A 27260-nucleotide genomic window follows, 5' to 3' on the forward strand; every position below is an offset into this window, starting at 1 on the left:
CATTTACAACCCAGACAATGTTCGAATCCCGATAATCGCCTCTTAAGACAAGCATGGGTTGCTGAAGACCAATTCTAACCCTCATCTTCAAGGGCAGCTTACATACTGCAAAAGACACTTGACGGTCAAAGGGAAATAACCCTAGGTTTTCTGAGCGATGTATTCGGTATTTTGTCCATATTACCACCAAGCGGTGTTACTTTTAGCATGCAGCCAAGAACAAAAGATGAGCTACATGTGTCCGACTAACTTCATGTAAACTTTCAATAGTTTCTGTGGAGAACCTTACAAGATGTGATCTTTATATAAAGGAAAACTTCGGTGAAAGAAATCATCAAAATCAAAATCAAACAGAGCCGTCACTAAGACAGATATCCAAACACGGCTAACAGAGTTTGGTGTGTTATGTGTGGAGACCATTCTCAGAAAGTTTGAAAGCATTTCATGCAGTGGATTCAGAGGAGATAGTATTTGAAGACAGGTACCCAAAAAAACCTGTCAAAACCTTGAATCCAATATGGCAGCAACTAAAAAAGATATCCAAAAACGGCTATGCTTATTTGTTGTGTTCTGTATGGAGACAATTCTCAGAAAGTTTGAAAGCATTTCATGCAGCGGATTCAGAGGAGATAGTATTTCAAGACAGGTACCCAAAAAAACCTGTCAAAACCTTGAATCCAATATGGCTGCCAAACCACGTGATCAATGACCAAAGTCAAAGAACAAAAAATATCAAAGAACTGAAGCAGCAGATACATGCAAGGTTTGAAAGTAAACGGACAAACGGTTGTGGAGCAGCAGGGCAAAATATATCGTCAAAAAATACTTGTTATTCAGTTATCTGCCCTTGGCCTTTGGGCCTACGGCCTTGGGTTTTTGGCGGGCACTAGTACCCAACGGTCTACAAACACACACAAAATTTGAACAGAATCGAGCCAGTGGTTATTTTGCTAGGGCAGGTACAAAAATCGGCGGAATAATAAATAATAATAATAATAATAAATAATAATAATAATAATAAATCGAACGATTACAATAGGGCTCTACAGCCTTTCGGCTTGGAGCCCTAAATATAACCAGAGCAACCGATGGAGAACAAATTTTGCCGATGCCCCCCAAGGAGCGCGGTATAATGGGGGTGGCGGCAGCTGCAGCTGGAAAGCGTCATCACGTGTTAACAACGTCACTTCCGTTGCATTTACACTAAAGAATAAATTAGGACACATGACCACGTTGTTCTGGTAAGTTTTATTACGTGGCTTTGTTTATGTTACCATGTAAACATGTTTTCGGGACAACGGTACACTCACTAACCATTAACAGTTATTCCTTGTTAACCGTAATGTCCGAAATTAACTGTTACAGTAATATTTAGGTCATTAAAGGGAACGGTATATTTCGCGGGAAATCATACAACCACTTCCGCAATAATGTTGGCTCTTTGCCCGAGTGATTTGTTTACACCCCAATGTGATAGGCAGTACAAGCATGGGGGTACTGTTGTCACGTGTTGTGTAAAACGATGATTAATTACACGGAAATAAACCACGTACTATATAATTTTGTTATGATATCATGTCGTGATTTTTGTTGGTCATTACATATATAGCCTACGTCATACAACGGATCTTCTTTATTAGGCCTGACAGCCTTGCCCTTGGTAATAATTTCTTCAGTCTCAGCCACCAAGTAAACACGACTAAAATATGCATTACCATCCACAATACTAAGTCTCGAGATCCACTCTGTGTCATATTTACAAAAATCGTGACAACGGTGATCTATAAACGGTTTCATTTGCTTGTGTGCAAAGATCATAGACCAGTCATTAATGTTATATATGTTATTATTGTTTGCATATTAGATGAACCTCTGTTTGAACAATAATTCTAAATTCGAACACTAAATTTCTGGAAACATTATTGATAGTTATTTCTAGAATGTATCTTTACCGGCTTAATGCATATATTATATATGATTTGTTTGTTTGTTGTTTAACGCTGCACTTGGCAATATTCCAGCTATATGACAGCGGTTGGTAAATAATCGAGTCTGGACCAGACAATCCAGTGGTTGACATCATGAGCATCAATCTACGCAATTGGAATAAGATGACATGCATCAACCAAGTCAGCGATCCAGACCATTGGATCCTGTTAGTCGCCTTTTTTTGACACATTAGTGTATCTTCCATATAAAAAGCTGTTTTTTTGGGAATTCACTTTCTGAGTTTAACGTTCATTGTATTAGGCTGAATAAAGAACTTCACATCAACAGATCAAAGAGCTGCAGAATTGATCAGGACATGTTTGTTAAGGGATAGGTAATGGAGAAATCAGGAGAATCTGTTGATTCTGGGAGTAGATTCAGGGATAAAGGGACAACTTTATTCTACTTCTGGAATGAACGGATCCTCATGATTTCTCTGACTTAGGCCATTTTATCATTGATATATAATTTCTCTATGATTCTGCATAATGACCAGTGTTTTAAATATTTATAAAACCCAACAAGACCCATGAGTGTTGCCTGCCCATCTTCATAGTTACCCACCCGCTTTCAGGCATTATAAATATTGAAAAAACGCACAAAAATAAGAGACAAATAGCTTCTTGATTCAGTTAAAATATTGCAAACAATCACTTGAGAATCGACAAGAGGTTATAATTAAGCTGAATTGTAAGTAGTCTTAAAATTACCTGTGTGACTGTCAGGCAGGTAGAGGAAACTTGCATGCAGCCCGACAGAAACGTTACCAGTCATGGGCAGGCAGTTAATTCAGACTAGGGCTGGGGCGAGTCCAAATTTACTACCCAGGTACCCAACCCCCTATTACCTGACCCTACCCGGGTACCCACTGTTAGCCTCAGGAGATGTCTTAAAATGTCTGATTGGGAACATTTTTAGCATAGCCCTGACAAAATGTATTTAGATACACATATTAAACAATGTGGTCATTCATACACTGAAGTTGAATTAAATTATAGCCTTATTCAAACGTATGAAAAATCAGAAGGAATGGGTGCATAGTCAGAAAGAAATGCGAACATTATTGATAGATAGAATAGATAATTTTTGTCATTAAACAATCTATCATGTGACTTACCAGGGGTCTGGTAGTCCTGTGGGTACCTGGGTCCTACTCAGTACCCACCCGACCCAAGTACCCGAGTTACCCGAGTTACCCATCCCAGCCCTAATTTGGACACTGATGCTAATGACCAAAGGTTGCATCAGTTTACTTGTTAAACTGCAAAGTCAGAGTGGCCAATGACTTAATGGCTCAGAATCAACTGCAACAACAATAACACAACAGCACAATGGTTTAAATATCAATACACAATGACGTGTCTCATATCATGTTAACTTTATTGATATCCTTTGTAGTGAACCACCTTTCCTGGGCCACAGATCCTAGCCTTATGATTAAAGTAAGCTGAGACCCACTGCATATGCAAGAGTCTTTGTACAGATATTATGATCACTTTTAAGTATCCATAACTGATTATGGAGATTAATTTAATTTATATCAAATGTTAATTCAAATGTTCAACTGCCCAACAAAACATTTTGCAGTCAATGCATTGATGTATCCAGAGATGCCACTTAACCTGATGATTTGGTTGATGCATGTCATCGTAGCCAAATTGCGTGGATCGTTGCCCATGAAGTCAATCACTGGATTGTCTGTTCCAGACTCGATTATTTACAGACCGCCATCATGTAGCTGGAATATTGCTGAGTGAAGCGTTAACAACAACCAACCAACCACCTTATAGTCCTTGCCAAACACACCAATAGTTAAGGTGTCATAAGGACCAGTAGAAATTTGCCATATTTACAGGTTTTGCTATATGTTATCATCTTAAGGACTAGTGGACTGAAAATATTAATTTCTATCGATGTATCTAGACACATTGGTCCTGATAGATACGTATAGCAATACACATATTTACGTCAAATCACAAGGCAGGGTTAGAAACTAACAGTTTTTGTCCACTAGTCCTTATAATGATAACATATAGCCAAACCCTTAAAATTGGCCAATTTCTACTAGTCCTTAGGATACCTTTACCATGGGGCAGTTTGGTAAGGACTACAGGACTAGTGCTAATTTCTAACGCTGCAAGGAAAGTTCATGACAGTAATTATTTCAGAGCAGGTTCAAAAGGTAAAGCTAGCTGAAGACATGTTCGTAGTGGCTATTTTTAGTAGTGAACTTGAAACCCTAATTACAACACATTTCATGATATTTGACTGACAAAAATGCCGGGTATCATTAAACGAGTAGTAAATAATTTATCTTACAAGTGTATTGTCTTGTATCGATACAGAAAAATACATATTGTGTATCGTATCGTCGCATGAAAACTCATGGTGCACTGATGTATCGTTTCACACCTACTGTGTGTCTTCCTATAGTGGGGTGCGGGGTGGTCGGGTAGCCTAGTGGTTAAAGCGGTCCTTTGTCACGCCGAAGACCTGGGTTCGATTCCTGACATGGGTACAATGTATGAAGCCCATTTCCGGTGTTCCCCGTCGTGATATTGCTGGAATATTGCTAAAAGCGGCGTAAAATCAAACTCACTCACTCACTCACTCACTCACTCACTCCTATAGTTGGAATAAGCTCACTCACTCCTATAGTGGGAATAAGCAATAAGCACCTGGTGGTCGTTGAACCATATCACTAAATGAGAGTGAGTGCATGCAGCATGAAGTTTGACACAACCAGTTTTAATTAATGAAAGGTCCAACAATGGATGCATTGCATTTATTATCAGTGCGAATCGTGTGTGCTGAACCATCACTACTTGCAATATTATTTTAAGTAATTAAGTGAAAAGTGATTGATATTTATACATGTATATATTTTGTTATGATGATGCTACCTCCCTAACACACTGAAACTGCCCTAGCAATCACTGAACCTGCGAAATGGCAGATGAGTTGGGCCTTGACGTGTCAGATAAGGCCAGGAAATGGGGTTGTGAGAAGGTACTGCAAATGACCTTCTCTGTAAAGGCCCAAATGGTCACCATGGTAACACCTTCCCAGAAGTTGTTTTCGTACAAATATTTACATACAATAAACTATGGTTATAATGAACACGCTTATAATGAACTGACGGATATAACGAACTAACTTTTTAGTCCCGACTATTTGCTGTAGTTATGCTGCATATATGCTTATAACGAACTACGGTTATAACGAACTAAAAATAGTAGTCCCTTTGAGTTCGTTATAACCGTAGTTTACTGTATTTGGAATCTTTTGCAGCACACTTTCTGCTTATCGCTTTGATCTATTTTCACAAGTTACACAGCCCTTATTCAAAACAGAATGTACCCCTTTTTACCAAAACTTGAGTGTACATGCCCAGCTTTTTTCAGTGGCTTGATTTTAGTGTCAGTTAATTAAGATAATCAATGTTTGAATAAACAATGATAAAATAACAAAATGATCCAGCATAAGGGCGGAGTCGAATCCAAATTTACTACCCAGGTACCCAACCACCTATTAGTATTACCCAACCCTACCCGCTGTAGGTGTCAAGAGTTGGGCTCAAAATGTCCAATTTGTAATTGTTTTCCTGGGCCCCTGGCAAAAGGTTTTTAGATACACATACAAAACGATCTGACCATGAATACACTGAAGTTGATTGAAGCCATATCTTTACTCAAGACATATAAAAGTAAGAAGGAATGCTCCTATTGTCAGAAAGATATGCGTACATTAGCAACTTGTAGGTAACCATGGAGTTATAGTAGTGAAGTGTTGTCATTAAATATGTTGCGTGACTAACCACGGGCCGGGGTAGTCCTGTGGGTACGTGGGTCCTACTCAGTACTGGCCAGACCTGCGTTCCCCAGTTATCCATCAAAGGCCTACCCAGCATACAAACACATTGTTTCTAGTTCTCACTAAGTCAGTGTGTTGTGTTTCATATGTAATTACATTTCTTAGATATAAAAACAACAACATGCAAGCATTTATTTCTAAAAATGCCATAAAAACGTTTTGAATTAAGTGTTCAAATATTTCTTGAATTGATATGAACACAGAATACACTTGATGGCCTTGCGCGCCGGAATAGCCCTCAATGTTTTGAGGTCAATCCACAAACGGAATGTCAGCTTGAGTGCAGCCACAGCATCAGTAATAGTTGTATGTAATGTCTGCCATGTTATGGCGGCTTTCAGAGCATTTGAAGTACTCTTCTTGTCATAAAATGCAGTTTCTTCCATTAATAGCAGTAGTCCTCACCAGATAGTGAGAGTATTTGTGTAGTCTGACCAATGCTGAAGCATTAATGTGGACAGCATTGGCCAGGTAATCGTTCAGGACATTATCGGAATTGATGATAAAATGTTTTATTGCCAATTAAGATTATTATGGATAACACAATGTCTGTGGTGTGCTGTTTGTCCCCAATGGTAGTGACAAGCTTCATCGACAGCTCTTCTCGACAGTGGAAGATAGGGTTGCAGCCAGTGCCTCCATCAAAATGCAGGATTTGGTTGCTTAGTAACCTCTTGAAGATTGTTTGTTGACATGGTAACCAGTTGATGGATAGGTCCAATCACACTACAGGCCTTTAAGTTGGGGAAGAAATGTGTTGTGTGCAGTGCTGAGGCGTGGGGTTTAATTTGCCGATCTGCAGATTACTGACATGACTGTTGCAGGCGAGAGATTCAGCTCCGATAGAGGCAACCAATGCTACTGATTGAGGAGTAATTAGAACATCTCGTGGGCTGCAGGGAGTAATTAATCACACCTTAAGAGTAGAATATGTAAACACACTTTTACTTATAGTAATAAAATAGCTCAATCCTGTCACTCTTTAGAATGAATAATTGAATATCGGTGTGATAGGCCAGCATACAGCAACATTGAAGATAAGGGCAGAAAGTTTACACCTTAAACATGTTAAAATCTCATTTAGTTTAGAATATATTTTTTATAAAAAACTCTTAATCCATTTTTGGAATTAGGGAATAGATACTGGGATCTTTAATTGTATAATTTGCTAAAACATACATTATTTTTTTCTAGAAAAAACAGTTTGCAGTGCACACGAATGGATTTTTACAGAGACTGGTTATTCTAGGATCAATATAGCCCTCTCTGTTCACAGTGTCATGAATGTCACATTCTCAGCTGCATTTGGACTCAAATCATCAAATGCGTAATAACTGTTTTATAATAAAGTGGTTTGGGTGAGTGAGTGAGTTAACATTTAACGTAGCTTCGGCAATATCTCAGCCACAGTGACAGTAGCATATTCTGCATTCATAAAAAACTACAGTGAAATAGTTGGGGAAATATCACATGCAATATACAGTAAACTACATTTATAACTAACGCGCTTATAATGAAATGTTTACAACGAACTACGTTTATAACAAACTCAAATTAGTGGTCCCTTTGAGTTTGTTATAACCATAGTTTACTGTAAAACAAATTGTGCAGTTCAATGTAAAACCTATCAATAACAGGAACTACAATAAAAGCATATTTTTCAGCATATATTCATTATTAACAATATAGTACAATTTCTTGCAGATCTGTTTTAATCAAATATCTGATAACATGGTGAACAGATCGTTCAGACTTGCTGCCCTATAATTTCAAATCCCTTGCGATTGCTAAGAAAACACAGTTGAGCAAAATATTTGGATAAATTGTTGTGTGACCAGCCATCAAAAAGTGGCTTATTACTTTTAGCAGTACTGCAGAACCATTTAGTTATTATCCTTTTCATTGATGAAAGACTAAGCACTGTTTGATGTGGCAATGGTTTATCTGTATCAACATTCAGTGAAACAAAGGCTTTGATAACAGGTGTTTGTCTCAATGACCTGGTGCCTTGCTAAGTTGAAACAACTGGTATTTCCCAAAGTTTATCGGCTCTGGTCTGACCTGGCAGTTTTAACCCATGGATTCCTGCCTGCTTGGAAAATCAATGGTCAAATATGTATACAGCCTTTCTCTAGCATTTATGTGGCCCAGTTGTCATGGAAACTGAAATGTATGCACTAGAGTTCGATTCAACATGTGGCTAGGGTTCAACAGGTGTTGGCTGAACTACGAGGAACGTCAACAGTGTGCAGCATTAGAAGTGTTTTAGCTGCTAGTACATGCAAGTAGGTGTTATATTTTATTATACCTGTTAATTTTGTGAACAATAATAGCTGCCAGCAGTTTAGTGAGTTTATGGTATTTTGTAACAATTGTGTGGAACAATTTCATGGAAATCAGATATTTTGTTTCGATGCAATCCCTCTCTGTATGGGGGTCTGAGGACACTTCCATATAAGGTTGTGTCAGGTGAACTCGGAGCAAATTTTGACCACCCATTGGCGTGAGCCAATCAGGTTTCAAGTTTCTATGACAATTTTGCTTAATTATAGCCGCCTTAATTCAGAAAGCTTTGTGAAAGAAAACCGCCACAGAACACAAATATTATCTTTATGGTACTCCCTTTGAGTGTGGGCATCATGGTGCCTAGAAATGACAGTATGTATAAAATATCCATGAGGATATAATTGCACAGCTTTATTATTTTGCATTTGGAGGTACCCGCTTATGTTCCTTTTGGAGAAACAGAAATCAGATGTGCTGTTCTCAATGCTATACTGTAAGAACCATGACATTGGCTGTGGTTGATAGTTAGACTTTAGTGTCCCAGTTACTAGCGCTGATGAAGTAACCCAAGTTACTAGCACCAATGAAATAGCCCCAGTTACTAGAGCTGATGATTTAACCCAAGTTACTAGCACTGATGAAATAGCCCCAGTTACTAGAGCTGATGATTTAACCCAAGTTACTAGCACCGATGAAATAGCCCCAGTTACTTGCGCTGGTTAAGTAGCCTCAGCTACTAGTGCCGATGAAATAGCCCCAGTTACTTGCTCTGATGGATCTGTGATAATCCGGGTTGTCATAAGAGGCGACAATGCTTGTCGTTAGAGGCAACTAACGGGATCGGGTGGTCAGTCTTGCTGACTTGGTTGATGCATGTCATCGTATCCCAATCGGGTAGATCAATGCTCATGATGTCATTCACTGGATTGTCTGGTTCATACTGGATTATGTACAGACTGCCGTCGTATAGCTGGAATATGTTACTGGCACAGATGAAGTAGCCCAAGTTACTTACACTGATGAAATGGCCCCCATTTATTCAGGCATGTGATAATTACATCTGAAGTCGTAATTCCGTATTTTTTTTATCTCTATATTTTTCTGGGGTCAATACAATAATTTCTAGTGAAACATATTGGAAATGGAAAAGTTAACTGACTGTAAAAGTCCAGTCACTCTTATCCAATTACGCTGGAAATTCGGGGCTTGATTGTGGCTATTGCGAGTTGTGTCCCTTCAGATTCAACCTCTTATATCACTGGCATAATCTTCAAATTAGATGGCGTCCAGTATTACACAGTCGCTGATTGGTTGAAAGTTCCTTTGCGTCAGATCAATGTAACACTTATCAATCGCAGCTGTTTCTCAGTGTCTTTTCTCTAATGCTAGCATGGCTGAGTTGAAATGGAAAAGTTTTGATGGAAAAGGAATCAAAAACTTCTATTAGGGAATTTACGACTTTGGAGATTTCATTTGCTAAAATGCCTGTTATTATACTGATGAAGTAGCCCCAGCTACGTCTGATGAAGAGGGGCGGTCGGGGAGCCTAGTTGTTAAAGCGTTCGCTTGTGACGCCGAAGACCCGGGTTCGATTCCCGACGTGGGTACATTGTGTGAAGCCCATTTCTGGTGTCCCCCGCCGTGATATTGCTGGAATATTGCTAAAAGCGGCGTAAAACCATACTCACTCACTCACTCACTCTGATGAAGAAGCAGTCTCTTGATTTTGTTTCTTTGATATTTATCTCGATTATCATTTGAAACATCAGTACTGGCATATAACAGCCTGTTGTGATAGTGTTTTATGTCACAGAGAGTAACCAGTACTAAGGAAACAGGTACCACTACTAAATTCCTCCTCTCCTTCTTACAAATAAATCGGGGCGGGCAGGTAGCCTAGTGGTTAAAGCGTTCGCTCGTCATGCCGATGACCCGGGTTCGATTCCCAACATGGGTACAATGTGTGAAGCCCATTTCTGGTGTCCCCTGCCGTGATATTGCTGGAATATTGCTAAAAGCGGTGTAAAACCATACTCACTCACTACAAATAAATCACTGGATTGTCTGGTCTAGACTTGATTATTTACAGACTGCCATCATATAGCTGGAATATTGCTGAGTGTGACGTTAAACAACAAACAAAGAAACAAATCTTACAGATAACCCTATGGAATTAAAGGATATATGTTTGTCTATGCCTAATTTCTCTATATTTCCAAGAATACAATACTAAGTGTTCCAGGAGAGCCCCTCATAAAAGGCCTGCTTCTGTGGCTAGTCAGTCCTACCTTTTGATCAAACAGTTGTACTGGTAGAAGCCGTTAGTCGTGTCGGAATGTTTGGAGAGTTAAGCTTGGACTAACCCTGTCTGCCAGTATTGTCCAGGGGGGGACATTACGAAGTAACTCATGGTGTTTGTAGAAACTAATCTATAATTGACAGAACGATTGTATTTCCTTCTGTTTCATAAACAATCTTTGATTTGACAGATTTACTTAGTATAAAAATCATTATACTTTGGAATAGAAACTGTCCTAGAAGTATTTTTAAATGTCTCCTGCTCTTATTAGTCTTCGAAAAGGGAATCTTGGGGATTGTCATCATGGTACTTAAGTCTAGGGAGTTGGGATTGTAATTAAGAATGAGACTTCGGATGCACCTTTTACAGGAATAATAATTGAGGTCAGAGTTAAAAAGAAAGAAAGGAATTTTAAGGTTTTATTTCTTGTTATTTTTTCTTTTATTATTTGAACTAAATATGCAAGAAGTATTCTTATAGTTACATTTTGATGTGATGGAAACAGCATAGTTTTCTTAAGAGATTAAATGCTTCTTGGCCTTCCTATTTCTAAAGTAACAGGTTGGGCTTCTGGAGAAAATTTTAAATATCTAGACAAAGCAAGTTACCAATACATTTTGCAATTGTACATGTCAAGTGCAACTATACATACAAGTTTTAGTTACTGGTCTTCAGCAACCTTTGCTTGTCTCCACTTGATCTTTCTCTTCTCTCAAAACCTCTCTTTCTCTCTCTCTCCCCCCCCTCCCTCCCCCCCTCTGTAATTATCTGAAGATTGGGGTTAGAATTGGTCTTGAGGAACTCATGCTTGTCATAAGGTTGTCAACAAACTCACTGACATGGTTGATGCATCTCATCGTATCCCAATTGCTTAGATTGATGGTCATGTCAATCACTGGATTCTCTGGTCCAGACTCAATTATTTACAGACTGCTGTCATATAGCTTTAATGTTGCTGAGTGCACTAAACAAACAAACAAACAACCATGTTTTAGTTTAGTCATGGTCTTGCTCTAATGCCACAGAGACACAATCTCGTTATGTTGACTTAACGATACAATAATGAAATGATTGGTGTGCGAACATGGTGGACGTTGCTTCCGAATGTCATCGTCATGCGTAGATTTTGAAACACAGCCCTGGTGCATATAAGGCTGTAGTGATGGTGATTATGCTAATGATATCACACGCTGATTGCAGTAAGGACATAAAATATTCAGTACACCAACAGGTTTATGACCATTTCACTTCATTTAGGTGTAGATGACAAGGCCCCATCACATAGCGTGATAAGTGCATAATAGGCTGTTCTGGGGCCCCAAGAGTCCAAGAGGGCTGCTGTATCGGGAGCTTGGTATCCAGTTATCATTCGATGTAGACAGTCTCCAACTTGTAGATAACAGACAACCTGTAAATCTAATGAGTGTGACCTCGGTGATGGATAAGTTGTCTTTGTGTTAGATGGACTTGGATGTCTGAACATATCGTGCTATTGATGTATCAGGAAATTATTAATGATGATGCTGTATCGATACAAATTTACAAATATTGATACTAAATTAATAATTCACTGCCTCAAATGTTAACATTTATAAGATGGACAATGAGTAGGCAAAAATTGTTAATTTAAAATATTAATTGATCAGCTTTGTTCATATTCAGCATTAAATTAATTAATTGCAGGTGTATGTAGGAAATCTTTAAACTATACACATACAAAATAACAAATGTTATTACTGATGTATCATTAATACATGTTATTGTTTTGAGTTGATATCCCAATACTAAATTTCCAATCAATGTAACACCCAGGGTCATCTTCCCAAGGCAAGGGAGTTAACTGACTGTAAAAGTCCAGTCACTCTTATCCAATTACGCTGGAAATTCGGGGCTCGATTGTGGCTATTGCGAGTTGTGTCCCTTCAGATTCAACCTCTTATATCACTGGCATAATCTTCAAATTAGATGGCGTCCAGTGAAGACAATCTGATCGATAATCAAGATCGATATTGTAATTATAATATGGGTCTTACTTCACGAAGTGCATGAAATCACGTGAGCACCATGATAAATAACATGACAAGATTTGGAAAATATCTGTTGACGCGAAGTTGTCGGAACCCATGCTTTGCAAATCCTTTATATGAAAGAAATCTGCACAGCAGTTTACAAACCGGATGTTGATTTTGTTACGTGATTTTGATTGGACTATGCATAGTCTGGTCAAATTATTGCTCCATAATTCCAGCGTAGTTCGGCAAGGGTGGAAACTGGACTTTGATAGTCAGTTAACTCCCTTGCCTCCGAGAGATACCCAAACAGGATATAACTTGGCCAATAGCTCTAGTAAATAGTCCTTTAGTATGCATAAACCTATGACTCTTTGTTAAACACATTATTTACATCTTCTTAACCAGGGGCCGTTGGGTAGCCTAGTGGTTAAAGCATTCGCTCGTCGTGCCGAAGACCCGGGTTCGATTCCCAACATGGGTACAATGTGTGAAGCCCATTTCTGGTGTCCCCCGCCATGATATTGCTGGAATATTGCTAAAAGCTGCCTAAAACCATACTCATTCACTCACTCTTCTAAAACCAGCTTAACTGACATTGGGTGCATGATCTGGACTGGTCCCAACATTTGCATAATTAAAAGGGCCTGCAGAATCCTGGGATGATTTTCAGCATGGTCATCATATCAACAACTTCACAAATATATTCTTGTCCCACAAATGGCTGTTGAGGAATCAGTGTGTACTTTAGTCTGAGTGAGCATTTCGGTTATGTGAAAAAGTCAATTGATTTCATGTATGATGCTGCAATTATTCAGGTGAGTTGCAGAGCCTTGAGACATTTGCAACAGGTACTTGTAAAAAGTTTGAGAATCAGTCCTGTTAAATTCCGTTGGGGATTCCCTTTCTCAAAAAGAAGCAGGGGAATAAGCACCTGTCTCCATGATATCATTGAATTTAGTAATTAAGTGTTGTGCTGGATTTCAGCAAATCAAATTTATGGGATATTGTTTCCGCACCATCAACATGTTACTGTGTGTGAATCTCAAAAGATCTGAATCTTAAAGATGAGAATTGAATAACTGTAAAAGATTATTAAGGATTATAGTTGCCTTCAGATTCCGCAAGCCCTTTCACTCATTTACTAGCCATGGTCTAGCAGGCTACTGTTAATTTCTAACACTGTTAATATGTTTGCCTGTTTGAATATGAATAGATATTCATAAGGAAAGCTGTTGCCAGTCATAGATCTTGTTTCCTTGAAACCTCATTCTCAAGAATACAAATTTTGTAGCCTTGCTCTGCTCAAGGTGTTTGTGTAACCATTCGACGTGTTGGAATATGGATTAATAGACATGAATGAGGTCAGTAATTTCATGTGGTTGTGTTATTGTTTTTGTTTTCAATTTGTTTAGGCCAGTTTATGAAGCATGAATCACAACAAACAAGTTTACGTGGTTGTCGTGTTACCAGAAAAAGTTCTGTTCAGCTGAACCAATTTATTTTCTTTTGTGTCACGGATGAGTTTACCCTTAATATTTAATAAGTTAAGTGCTATGCTGGATTGAAAAATGTCTTTCTAACATCTTTGTCTTTGTGTTTCTATGACCATTTTGTGGAACCTGAAATAAGTCGATTTCTTGAAACTTTCTTCTTTTCTGCTTGGCATATTGGCCACAATAATCCATTAAAACTAAAAAAAAGGCTTTTCTAAAATTAAAATCAAGGATATTATTTTGAAATTCTTGGTTTTTTTTCTGTCATATAGTTAAAAGAAACGTTAAGGAAATACATGAAAGCATTTTGTAAAACAATTGTTCATATCCATTCCCTGAATAATGATGTGAGGCTATTAATCCTACTGACTAGACTAATCCACTGGGACTGATGGAATATATCATGTCTCTTTGCTTTTGTCGTTTAAGATCATCATAAAGTCTTTGAAATTAATTGCCTTGTTATCATGTATGATTAAATATGTTTGTATTAAGATGTCTCTTATTTACCTGTACCCTGATTAGTGAAACGGTTCAAGCTTACTGCCTGCTGTAGGCAGTAGGCAAGTACAATGATGCAGGATGCTACTTGCTCGGATATGCTTAATTACCCTCTTTATCCAAGCCCCACCACGAGCATCTATTAACAAATGCGAAGAACCTTTCGTTTATTTTGCTGCTTACGGCAACTGATGGCGAGTTGAGACTGACAAATAGCCCGACAGACAAAGAGTTATGGATTCTGGGCACTGGATGTCTTCAACAATATTTACACTGGACTCCTTCCAATCAAAAATTGACATGGAATTGAAGTTTTTGTGCTCTACTGCAGTGGCATCATGTTGCCATGGTAACCAGATGGTGTTGCGGCCTGGTATGTGTAAAAGTATTTGCCACTAACAGGATTTGTGCTATCTTGTCCCTGTTGCGGCGCTGTAATGGTCTCGCCGGGAAATAGGGATACTTGATATTGAGATGGCATCAGTGATTGCGCTTATTACACTTACTGACGCCGCTGTGTCAGACGCCGAAATGGTAAGCTGTTAACACTTCTTTCTAATTTAGTTGAGCCTTAGACCAAGATTGGTGTAATTCTACAGGACACAATTCAGATATTTTATTGACTATTCTGCCCAGGTCGTATAGGAACCCTCATTGTATTGGCTTGTTGATGTAAAGTTCTAATGGCCCAAAGCAAAAACAATTCAAATGTGTCTAGGTAATGGCTTCCTGGAAGTCACTGAACTGATAGTGCTGTGGGAATAAGTGAAGTTTCATGTACCAGAAATGACACAAGTAGTTTTATTCCAAGTTGTATTGACATTATTGATATTTCTTAAATTAAAGAAAAGGATATCTGAGAGGACTTGAAGTTGTTCCTCACACATTATATTCAATAGGGAAGGCATTTGGTATGCATTTTAAAAAGGAAATGAAAGTATGGAAGCTAATATTTACTGGGTGTATCGCAGCATACTCTGTGGAACTGGTGTGTTTCTGAATGTTACAGTCGTGTTTTTTTCGTGATCTTGTTTTGTCATAAATAGGTGTCAAGGTTGAAATTAAGTTCCGTATTTGTTAGTTCCTGGTTTGAGATCTCACACATATGCCACTTGCAACAATAACAATGAAATCAGGCTCCTGTTGGAGTCATGAAACGACCTCATATCAGCACACCCATCTTATATGATGTACGTGCGGTATAACGTAAATGACACAAACTTACCACTACTGCAGTGTTAGAAACTAACAGTTTCAGTCCACTTGTCCTTATAACATGTATAATGATAACATATGTAAACATCCCTAATAAAAGGAAAATTTCTTCTGGTCTATATGATACCTTAACCATTAACTATTTGGTAGTTTGGCAAGGACTATAGGACTAGTGTCAATTTCTAACGCTGTACTGTATAAATATTGCAAGTCCTATAGATACAACAATTTAGCTGTGAGGATTTGCTTCCATGGGTACTTTATGACAACTTTAATCAGTAATACATAATGTTTGTGCATCCATTGGGGATGATATTGGCTTTGAGACAAACCACCATCTCAAGTTTTTCCATGCCTTTGTTGGTAGAGCTCGCTAAACATATTGATAGTCAGAATCATCGTCAATGGGTGAAATATTAACGATTATCGATATAAAATTGTCATTGATAATAACTTACATAAAATATTGTGATGAAATAAATATGTGTCACTGCTCAACCGAGATGAGAAAAATGTTGATTTCTTTCAAGATTTCCTTGCTTATTTGCTTTAAGTTACTAGTCCGATATTTATCGTTAATTAATCAATATGTAGATGGCAATTATTGATCTCTATAATCTATATTGATGGCCAGCACTACTTGAAAGTCAGTGGCATGAAGTACAAAATGAAGCTTCTAAGGGACAGACATTTGATATTGGTATGGGGCCGGAGATTTTATAGGAGACTAGATATTTTTCTTTTATTAAAGTAAGAGCTCAGATATTTAAAAAAAACACACCATCTTGCAACAATATAATTTTTGTGGCAGACAATGTGTATTTTTAACAGTTTTATATCAAACAGTTGGCCTTAACATGGATATGAAACTTCTTCAATGGCTATTAATAGTTTTACATTTAGGGGTGTAACGATTCTGCGCAAGTTGTTGCGGTACATACATGAGGTGTATTGATGTAACTTTAAACAAAAATTGTTTATAAATACTGTTTTCTGCCAGTCTATATGAAAGTTCTTGAGGCATATTTACATTAATTAACTAAAAAATCTTCTAAAACGGTTTTGTTGGGTTTCATTCATTCCTGTAATGTATCTCTAGCATGACAAGTTTTCACATTTCATATTGTCAATTTGTGTAAGGTATCGCAACCTTTATACTTTTATTAGAGGTTATTAGCTGAGGGTGTATCCATATCTTAAATGTATATTAGAAACAACAGTTGTATTATGCGAGCCATTAACAAGCATAAATATAGATACATATCAGGGATGGATTTCGCTATATCCAAGCTGCACCTTGCAGGTAAAACATTGCTAGTGCAGGTTACTTTTATTGTCGGGCTGCACCCAGTGCAGCCAGTGCAGCCAGGTAATATTTCCCCCTGCAAGTAAACAGCAGCAGTTATATTTGATAACAGTGAAAAACTGAATTCCTTTAGAACTGGCTGCAAATCTTTTAGAATCCAGGAAACAAAAGTTCTTGAAAATAGTGTTTGTTTGTTTAATGGTTTAACGCCTCACTCAGCAATATTCCAGCTATGTGACGGCAGTCTGTAAGAATCAAGTCTGGACTAGACAATCCAGTGATTGACATCATGAGCATCGATCCACGCAATTGGAATACGATGACATGCATCAACCAAGTCAGTGAGCCTGATCCCTTAAGTCACCTCTTATGACAAGCGTAGTTGCCTTTTACGGCGAGAATGGGCTGTTGAAGGCCTATTTTACGGGTCTGAAAATAGAGAAATACACAGGTGGTCTGAATGCAGTGAACTCGGAATAACTCATTCTTAACAATTACCACTAGAACAGTCACTCATGTGGTTACAATCATAAGACAGACACTTGAAACTTCTGTTAAAGTTGTTTACTGGACATCAAGATGTGAAAAGCCATATACAGATTTCCCCATAATAAAATACTAGAGCATATTCTCTAGTTTATTTTCTCTTTGAATTTATTTAATATACAGTGTTTCAATTTATGATAACATAGTGCATGGTCCAATATTTTAATTCACCTGACTGAAAGTCAAGTAGCAGACAGATGGAGGACATGTCTGACAGTACAGGTCTATATGGAGGCCATGTTGTCTGACAGTACAGGTCTATTTGGAGGCCATGTTGTCTGACAGTACAGGTCTATTTGGACGCCATGTTGTCTGACAGTACAGGTCTATATGGAGGCCATGTTGTCTGACAGTACAGGTCTATTTGGACGCCATGTTGTCTGACAGTACAGGTCTATTTGGACGCCATGTTGTCTGACAGTACAGGTCTATATGGAGGCCATGTTGTCTGACAGTACAGGTCTATTTGGAGGCCATGTTGTCTGACAGTACAGGTCTACTTGGAGGCCATGTTGTCTGACAGTACAGGTCTATTTGGAGGCCATGTTGTCTGACAGTACAGGTCTATTTGGAGGCCATGTTGTCTGACAGTACAGGTCTATTTGGAGGCCATGTTGTCTGACAGTACAGGTCTATATGGAGGCCATGTTGTCTATATGGAGGCCATGTTGTCTGACAGTACAGGTCTATTTGGATGCTATTTTGTCTATATGAAGGCTATATGGAGGCCATGTTGTCTATATAGAGGCCATGTTGTCTATTTAGAGGCCATGTCGCCTCCCACAGATGGTGTGAAAAGGAGATAGTTGTAAATGTTTTGTCACACCAGTGGTCAGTCAAGTGTGACGAGATCTGCCACTTCGGGTCAATTCATCCTTCCCTGCCTTCATCGGCAGACTCCAGCTCATTCAATATTCCTCTATTATTCTAACACAACGCGCGCTCACTTTGCTTTGTACCGGAGCAGAGTGCATGAAATTCATACACCGTCGTCAGTACTCTGAGCCAAGTATCTTGCCCAACTTAACAAAAAACATCCTTCCGCATATCTCCTGGTGAAATGTGTTATTTGGTTGCCATAGCAGTAGACAGGTCATATTTGGGAGTCTGTGTTGGGGAAACACGACCCCTCACTATCCAGATGTGTTTACCAGCCCACCACACCGTTGTCACAGGAAGTTCTCAAAACCAATAATGTGTATTGTTACCATGGTGATGTGTATCTCGGTGGCTGGTTAGGTCCAGATGGCTTATGGCGGCATCTCTCTCTCAAAGCAGAGGCTTGCAGCAGCTGTGGGGACGAGGAGCTGGGGGGAGCCCTGCAGTGGTGACAATACAGACCTCCCTGTGTACCACCACCCCTTGCAGTAGGGGGGGGGGGGGGGGGCTTTAGAAGGGTGGAAGGAGGCCATGTGGGTCGGCCTACCTTTAGGAGGGTGGAGGGGACATGTGGGAGGGTGGAGGGGAACCTTTACGAGGGTGGGTGTTTGGGGTAACTGCTGGAGGGGTTGTGATGGGTGGAGGGGGATTGGTGTTGAAGGGTGGAGGGGGCCTTAAGGAGAGGGAGGGTGGACGGGGGCTTAGGGTGAAGAAGATGTGTAGGAAGGTAGAGGGGGTAATTGTTGGAGGGTAGAGGATGGATCTGAAGGGGGAGTCCTGTAGGAGAAAAAACTGTCCACAGACCAAACCCTTTTCACCCTTGGTTTACAGCACTTACCTTTACATTGGTAAGGAAAGCTGGTCAGCCTGCTAGTGGCTGGTAAAGATTTCAAACGACTAGTGGAATGTTGAAGACTACTAGTGCTGCTTGCTAGTTCCATCTCAATGAATGCTACATTTGTCCACACTATTAAATGAGAACAACCCAGAATGAAAAAACTCACCTCACCAGATTCCACTGAGCCTCTATGAAGGACGTTCCAGTTCATGTTCATCTGGGATGGCTCCCCAAAGCAATCTCAGTGCTAAGGTGATCCTAACTCCCATACTTCAACACTGGCTTAAGGTCATCGTAGTCCTAAGATCGCTCTGTGTAACGGAGCCTAGGTCTTTTAAATGCAAAATACAATACTGCTGAGATAATGCAGTTTTTATGATTATTTCGAACCCAATTTTACGGAAGACTCTTGGATTTAGGAAATCAGTCAATTCCGTTTACTGTTATTTAAATATCTACTCTGAATCAGACATATTTTATTTTACCTATGACATAACTTTTCATTGACATGATTGATGTGTTTGAAATATAAAAAAATCTTGACACATCAAGTTCTAGATGAGGTTCTATAAAAAGTCCTTTAGAGATTAAACAACAATCTGTAAAAGTGAAGAAAGTGAGAAAACATTGTATTTGTGACTACCGATGCAATCTTATTCAGATTTAAGACGATAGGATTTTTATTCCCATCGATAGCTTAAAACATGTCACTATTATTACCAACTTCAGTAGTAAGAGGCGACTAAAGGGATTGGGTGGTCAGGTTCGCTGACTTGGTTGATGCATGTCATCGTATCCCAATTGCATGGATCGATGCTCATGATGTCAATCACTGGATTGTCTGGTCCACACTCGATTATTTACCGACCGTTGTCATATAGCTGGAATATTGCTTCAAGATGTCACTGTTAAACCCAATTCTAGCTATATATAGGGTGTTATGCGATGCAGAAATGTGCATCCAGTACTCACAAATGTATAGAATGGACGCAGAACAAAATATATATTGCGTCCTGAGGGACACACAATAATATTTGTTGTACCAAATTCTTAACAACAGATATAAAGTTCCTGTAATTAAAGTAATTGTCAAATCTTACACCATTGCTGTACTTTACAGGACCCTTGAAATCAGTAATTGGGGGTGCTCCGGACCCCTAGTTCTGTAGGTCAAGGTTAAACCCTGTATATGATATCGCCATCATAACCTACTTCAGCAACAAGATATCACTGTTATATACCAAATCAGCTTTGGAATATCACTATTAATACTGCCTCCAGGCTACAAGAAAATATCAATATTATTCAGCTACTGGGTGATGTCAGTATTATTCCTACTCAGTATATCACTATTATTCCAAAGACCAACAATTTGATGATATATCTGGAATCTGGAGGTGAAATGAGTTTTCATGCCGCGATACGTATCACAATAAGGTTTTTTTCTGTATCAGACGATACATTTTCTAAAATAAATTAATTACTTCTCGTTCACTCATCCCTGGTGATGATATAAGTCAATTATCGAAAAATGTTTAGTAATTAGCATTTCTAATTCAATACTAAAAATTGTCACTACAAACCAGCTATTATTTTTTGTGAAGAGGTTACAATGCAGTTTTACATAAATGTGCGTATTGTGATACATATCAAATCGTGACCTATATATTGTTATACATGTATGTCAAATCATGACCTATGTATCGTGGTACCTATTGAATTATGACCCGTGTATTGTGATACCTATCGTATCGTAACCTATGTACCATGACACATATCGTCTCGTGACCTATGTATCGTGATACGTATTGTCTCGTGACCTATGTAACACAGTACGTATCGTCTTGTGACCTATCATGGTACTTATGAATCGTGCCCTATGTATTGTGTTACCTGTCGAATCGTGACCTATGTATCACGATAAATATCGAATCGTGACCTCTGTATCGCGATACATGTCAAATCGTTACCTATGTATCGCGATACATGTCAAATCGTGACCTATGTATCGTAATACATATTGAATTGTGACCTGCTGTGGTGCTTCACCCCAGCTAGTATCTCCCTTTTGTCTAAAAGATGACACTGTGTCACGTTTCAGGGTTCGAAAAAAATGTTCACTTGTCCGAGACTAGTGACATTCTGGACACTTTTACCATTAGGTAGATAACAACATTGTAGCAGATCATTAATGTGGACTAGAAAAATACAAATTAATTTCTAACCCTACATATGCACTGTCCACTAATCACTATTCCCACCTACTCTATTGGATGGCATACACCCATCCGTGGATCATATATAATGCATGCCTCATTCATACAGCCTTCTTTCCTGACTGCACCCGTGCAGCTTTCCCACATAATATTGGGAAAAACGCCACGTTTTCCGACCCTTGGGGTTCTTCAGGCACACTTTTATTTTCATAATGACATGAAATAAAATTGTTGCATTGGTCAATTTATTGAAAACAAACTGAATGAAAAGGACTTCCTGTTTGTTTGATTTGTTATTTAAAAAAAACAAAAACAACAGAACAAGATCAATTTCTTTGATTAGATTCAGTACTACTCTCTTCATGATAATTCCTTATGTAACACAGTTTTCACATTAGAAGGCGAAAAATCGACAAACTGTCAAATATTAAAACACTTTTTACAAGACTTTTATTATGTTTATTAGTTTATGAGACAAGATTAAAATGTGTCAGGTATAATAAATGGTTCTAATAAATAGAAGGTTCGAATAACTTTTTTTAAATCGAGAGTCCTGTAAACTTTGATATTTTTGTGTAGGGCCCTGTATTTTATTGTATATATGTATTTCTCCCATTCAATATCATGCACACCATAGTTTAGATTGGTGTGCTACACACATAATGTCAGATCTGTGAAGATAAGTGTTAGAATTGGTCCTCAGCTACTCATGCCTGTCGTTAGAGATGACTAACGGTATCGGGTGGTCAGGCTCAATATCTTGGTTGATGCATGTCATTGTGTCCCAATTGTGTAGATTGATGCTCATGATGTCAATCACTTGATTGTGTGGCCCAGATTTGATTATTTAGTCTGACTGGGATCATATATCACATATACATATGTATTGTCACCCGATAGGCATTTCAAACCCATGAAGATCTGGGTTAGAATAAGTCTTCAGTACCTCATGCTTGCTTTAAAAGGCAACTATGCTTGCAGTAAGAGGCAACTAGTGGGATCAGGTGGTTGCTGACTTGGTTGATGCATGTTGATGCCGTGTCCCAATTGTGGAGATCGATGCTCATGATGTCAATCACCGGATTGTCTGGTCCCAGACTCAATTATTTACAGACTGTCGTCATATAGCTATACATATATACATATCACATCTATACAATAACATACACACACACACACACACACACACACACACATACATAGTATTGTCACATATAAACATGTAATGTCATATATATGTAGATATATGTTATATATTTGTAATGTCGCGTGATATACATGATATCACATATACACACGTAATGTCATACAATGTACATGCTATAACCTCTACTTCATCTCCATCAATTGATTGTCGACATGGATGTCAACTCTGAGTCGCCTCCCGTCCGCCCGGAGCCAAGTAAACAGTGTATGCATGCCATTGAGTCCATGACAAATAGAGTGTGAAGGAATGAGAAGCTGTGGGATGATAAATATAGCTGGTTGGAGGTGATGTGATTGCTTGGCTTTGTATTTACAGACTCGAAGTTGGTGTAGGGCTGTGCAGTAGTATTAACATATTGATTACACATATGGTCTTAGTGAGTTGCAGACAAAATACAATGAATCTTTTCACAGCCATCTCCATCACTGGCTCGTTACACATTAAAATATCTGTCAATAATTTTCACATCCTTGGTCTCCGGGTCGAAATTTAACTGTTTCAAATCTAAAATTCATGTGAAGAGAGTCCCCCTGCATAAGGGTGCCTAATAAGAGGCCGGGAAGGGAAACTGAATTTGTGCTAGCTGCTTCATCTTGGTTTCCAGGGTAACGATAGCATGTTACCATGGAAATAGGATGCCTAGCAGGAAAAGGGGCACAGCTGTGGCTGTAGCTGATCACATGGGTGTCTGAGTCAGTGATAGACCTAGCTTGCCACACAGCCAACCAGCCAACCAGATTGTCCATAGCCCGACTGCCTTACATTCACTGGCTGCTCTGTGGCTATCACAATACCAGGGATGCTTCGCTACACTTCAGCCCAACTCCTGTCATGTCCACGCTTCAGTGACTGTGTTGGTGTCACCAGACGCCATTTTCACCCACCATACCCATCCTCCAGCTAAATATGATGTCCAGGCTTGTACTCATCCCCTCATCTTGTTGTTACCATCCTTGACAGCAGACAGGGACCATTGAGAAGGTATGTGTATATGTGGCGGCCATTTTTAAAAGGACACGTCTGATACCATGCCTCCCACGGTGGCCGATCATTTCACCCTCCTACGAAGTTGACAAAACTTTCTCACACGCCACTCATCCACTGGAGGTCATTGACTGATAGTGTGTCCATCTCTTCAACATCTTTGAAGCTGGTTTTATTTATCGAATGTTGTATTTAACTAGGAACAATGGGAGAAAAGTAGGCTAATGTTTACAAGGCTCTGTCGACAGCTGTCTTGGTATTGAGGTTGCACTGTGACAGCCCCCAAGACTATTGCAGCCCTCTGTGTCTCACTCCATCAGCTGGTCCCCTCCCCCCCCCCCTTGGGTTAGAGGCAGGAATGGCCACTGTTTGGGTATCTCCTATTGTTTAGCACTGAATTAGACACTGACAACACTCAACACATTTATTGATGTTAGAGAGGACATGTAAACCTGTTACCATGGTTACTATCATTATCTAGGTGAAATGTTGACAAAATCAGAATGCATTCTAAGTTATTGCATAGTAACTATGAATTATTAACAGAAGTGCAAATAATAAATCTGTGTGGACAAGGAAAGTCAATAGTTTCCTAATATCAGTACTTTTTGCTTTCCAGGTACAAAAGTTGGTATAAGATAAACTATATGTGAGAATGGGAAACACAATTCAGAAATATTATAGGTGCCTGCAAACTCCATCATCAAATATAGAAAAAATATTTCTACAGAGCTCTAGATACGCTTACCGTCATTTGGGTTGTTTATCCAGAGGTTTGATGGGGTATCAATAATTTTTAGAAGGTATTCCCAAACATTTTTGACCCACCTGTTTCTTGACATCTGGGTATTTTAACTTGAAAACCTGTTTCGTAACACTCCCTGTAAATCATTGAATAGTAAATGAATAGTAGTATACCCATCTGCGTTTGGTTGCGGCTCCTCCGGGAAGCACTTGTTTGTTACAGTTTTTGCAAACCCAGGCATAGAAGGAAGGCGCTATTTTTTTAATCACCAATCAGCAAATATGCAGCTCTCTCGAGCTCTGTTGGATGTTGTTATATGCACTGACATTTTTCTCTCACAGAAAGATGCATCAGGGATTTAATAAATGAATGTGCAATTATTTTTTAAGTTAATAGACGAGAGGGTGACCGCTATATATATATACTAGTTGTCAGATAGCAGTCTGCCATTTATTCAGGAGCATGTAAATCTCTCCCCGGTATGTTTAGCATGCATACAGCAGATTGCTTTAGCAATATGTATTTCAAATAACCATGGTATATCTTCATTTGCATCGTAAGGGATCATACTCCATCTTCATATAAATGTACAATTATGACACTGGTATATATATAATAATGTTAAAACTGATAATATAATTATAACTGATAATATAATTATATAACTAATTATATATAATAAGATTATAACTGATAACATATATTTTATCAGTAATAAATGTCAATTTAGCCTTTTTGACCTCATAGACAATGTTTGTTTGTTGTTTAACACCGCACTGATCAATAATCCATCCTTATGACAGCGGTCACTAAATGATAAAGTCAGGACCAGACAATCCAGTGATTGACATCATGAGCATCAATCTACACAATTGGGATACAATGAAATTCTGATTTAACTTTATCTAGAAAACAGAATCTAGTAAATCAGTGGCATTGAGACATTTCCTGATTTTTGCCAAAATTTGATGTTACATTCAGAATGCCAAAAATTAAAACAATCTTCAGGACACTTTAGATGACAGCCATTGAGTGTTCAAGAAACTTCGCCTATCTGAAAGTCTACATAATAATTGTTGTCAAACTAGCATGTAACCTTGACAAGCACTTGTCATGCTATTAAAACATTTCAATGGTCTGCCAATTGGTCAACCATATGGGCCTACACATAAATTGTTATTTAACCAGAACAGATCACTGTGCTAACACCTTCATGGTTTTAAATAGCCATGTTATTAAATGTCTTCCTCTAGTCCTTTAGATGATATCTGTAATAAAAACATTAAAAGACACAAAATACTACCAGTCCACATCCAACACTTCCCACATCTCCAATTGTATGGCATTAACTACTAAATAAGCAGAGGTTAACTGCCCTCCAAACATAGAGCTAACTGCTTATATAAACATAATCAGACATCAGAGATTAGAGGGTGTGAAGATATCCCGGGCAGTAAGCATATTGTCTCAGGGTATTCAGACACAATTTAGTGGCAGGCCACAATGAGCTATAACTCCACTGCCGAGTAGCCCCCTAGGCTCTGAATCAACATGGCCTAGCGAACTGTTACATAATCTATTACCCTCCTCATTAATTACTGGCTGCCTATCCTTGGCTAATCTGGATGGACAGTGGGACATCTTTCAGTTGCCAACTGTAGAGAAGCAAGGCTAGTTAGGCCCTTCAGTCCATGCAGTAGGGTGCAAGTGTCACTTAATGGTATATTAGATGTGAAAGTTTGGGATTTCTTACTTGGACTGTTTCTACGCTGGGACTTTCACATCCAGAACTTTTCCACAAGGTAGGATTATGTTGTAGATGTAAAATGTTTTAATCTGTATTACTAAGAATTTGTATGTTCAAATAAATGAAACCTAATGTGAATTTGGTAGGCTTCATAAAATAATAATATGTATTATTTCTTAAATGCTGATTTTTGCAATGGTAAAAAAGTGTACTTTGGGGTAAATGATAGCCAGTGTTTCTTGTCATCCAAACCATCGTTTTACTGTAAAAGGGGAGGCTAAAACATCCATCTGTGATGTCAAGTTGACTTTCGGAAACCTGCTAATAAAATAATTACTGATCCATGTCAAAGACATTAACAGACATGTTCTTGTAAAGCCTTACACGAAGCCATGTCAAACTTGTTTGAGGAAACACTTCACTTTTGAAGGTCTTGCCTGAAATTTTAAGGGTTGTCATTACAAAAGACTTGTATATTTTGTGTATATCACTGTATTGACCGGTGATCCTAGTTAATGATGTTATGTTATATTGTGCAGATTATTGTATGAACTCGTTAGTGCAACCTATATAACTAATGACGCATTGCTAGTCAAATATGTCATAATGTTTGTTACATTTGCAATATTTCAATAAAAATGGGTCAAATGCCTTTCCCTTGCATGACCCCATTGGGAGAGCCATGTGGAATATGGTCAATTAATTGTTCAATAGTACAATTAATGAGAACAAGAGCTGTGTATCACATGTCTAGATGGGCGCCGGCAAGAGTCGAGACGAGGCGACTCCAGTGTCAGGTGCAGGTGTGACACACTTCATGGTTGATGATGGAAACGGTTACAGTAAATCAGAGTATTTATTTTATGAAACACTGTTTGACCCACTCAGCATAAACGTGTGCTTTGTTGTGAATAAAAAATTATACAGATTTACAATAAATAACATATATGAACAATTGTATATATAACATTTATTTCATGTTTGGCTGTTATTATTCAATTATCTACTAAGTTGAAAACATCATAAGCAAATATTATGTATTTAATGATTAATGATTAAATGTGGTAAAAAAATATACAAGCTAATATAGGTTACTGTTTTGCCCCAAAGGAATTTAAGGTTTT

General features: G+C 38.5%; 1 protein-coding gene across 3 annotated transcripts in view; it reads left to right on the forward strand.

The window, feature by feature from the left end:
- Window positions 1-1178: 1178 nt before the first annotated feature.
- The window catches only part of LOC124131878 (forkhead box protein N3-like), a 53089-nt gene continuing 27007 nt past the window's right edge, over window positions 1179-27260 (forward strand). Inside the window, exon 1 of one of the 3 annotated variants that reach the window (XM_046495388.2) lies at window positions 1179-1241. The gene's annotated coding sequence lies outside the window, so the exon portion shown is untranslated. Of the gene's footprint in view, window positions 1242-14651; window positions 14988-23404; window positions 23642-27260 lie in introns of those variants that run through there. The other 2 variants (XM_046495387.2, XM_046495386.2) reach the window with 2 other exon arrangements.

Source organism: Haliotis rufescens, unplaced genomic scaffold (assembly GCF_023055435.1).
Source record: "Haliotis rufescens isolate VD_foot unplaced genomic scaffold, xgHalRufe1.0.p SCAF_3, whole genome shotgun sequence".
Classification (NCBI taxonomy): domain Eukaryota; kingdom Metazoa; phylum Mollusca; class Gastropoda; order Lepetellida; family Haliotidae; genus Haliotis; species Haliotis rufescens.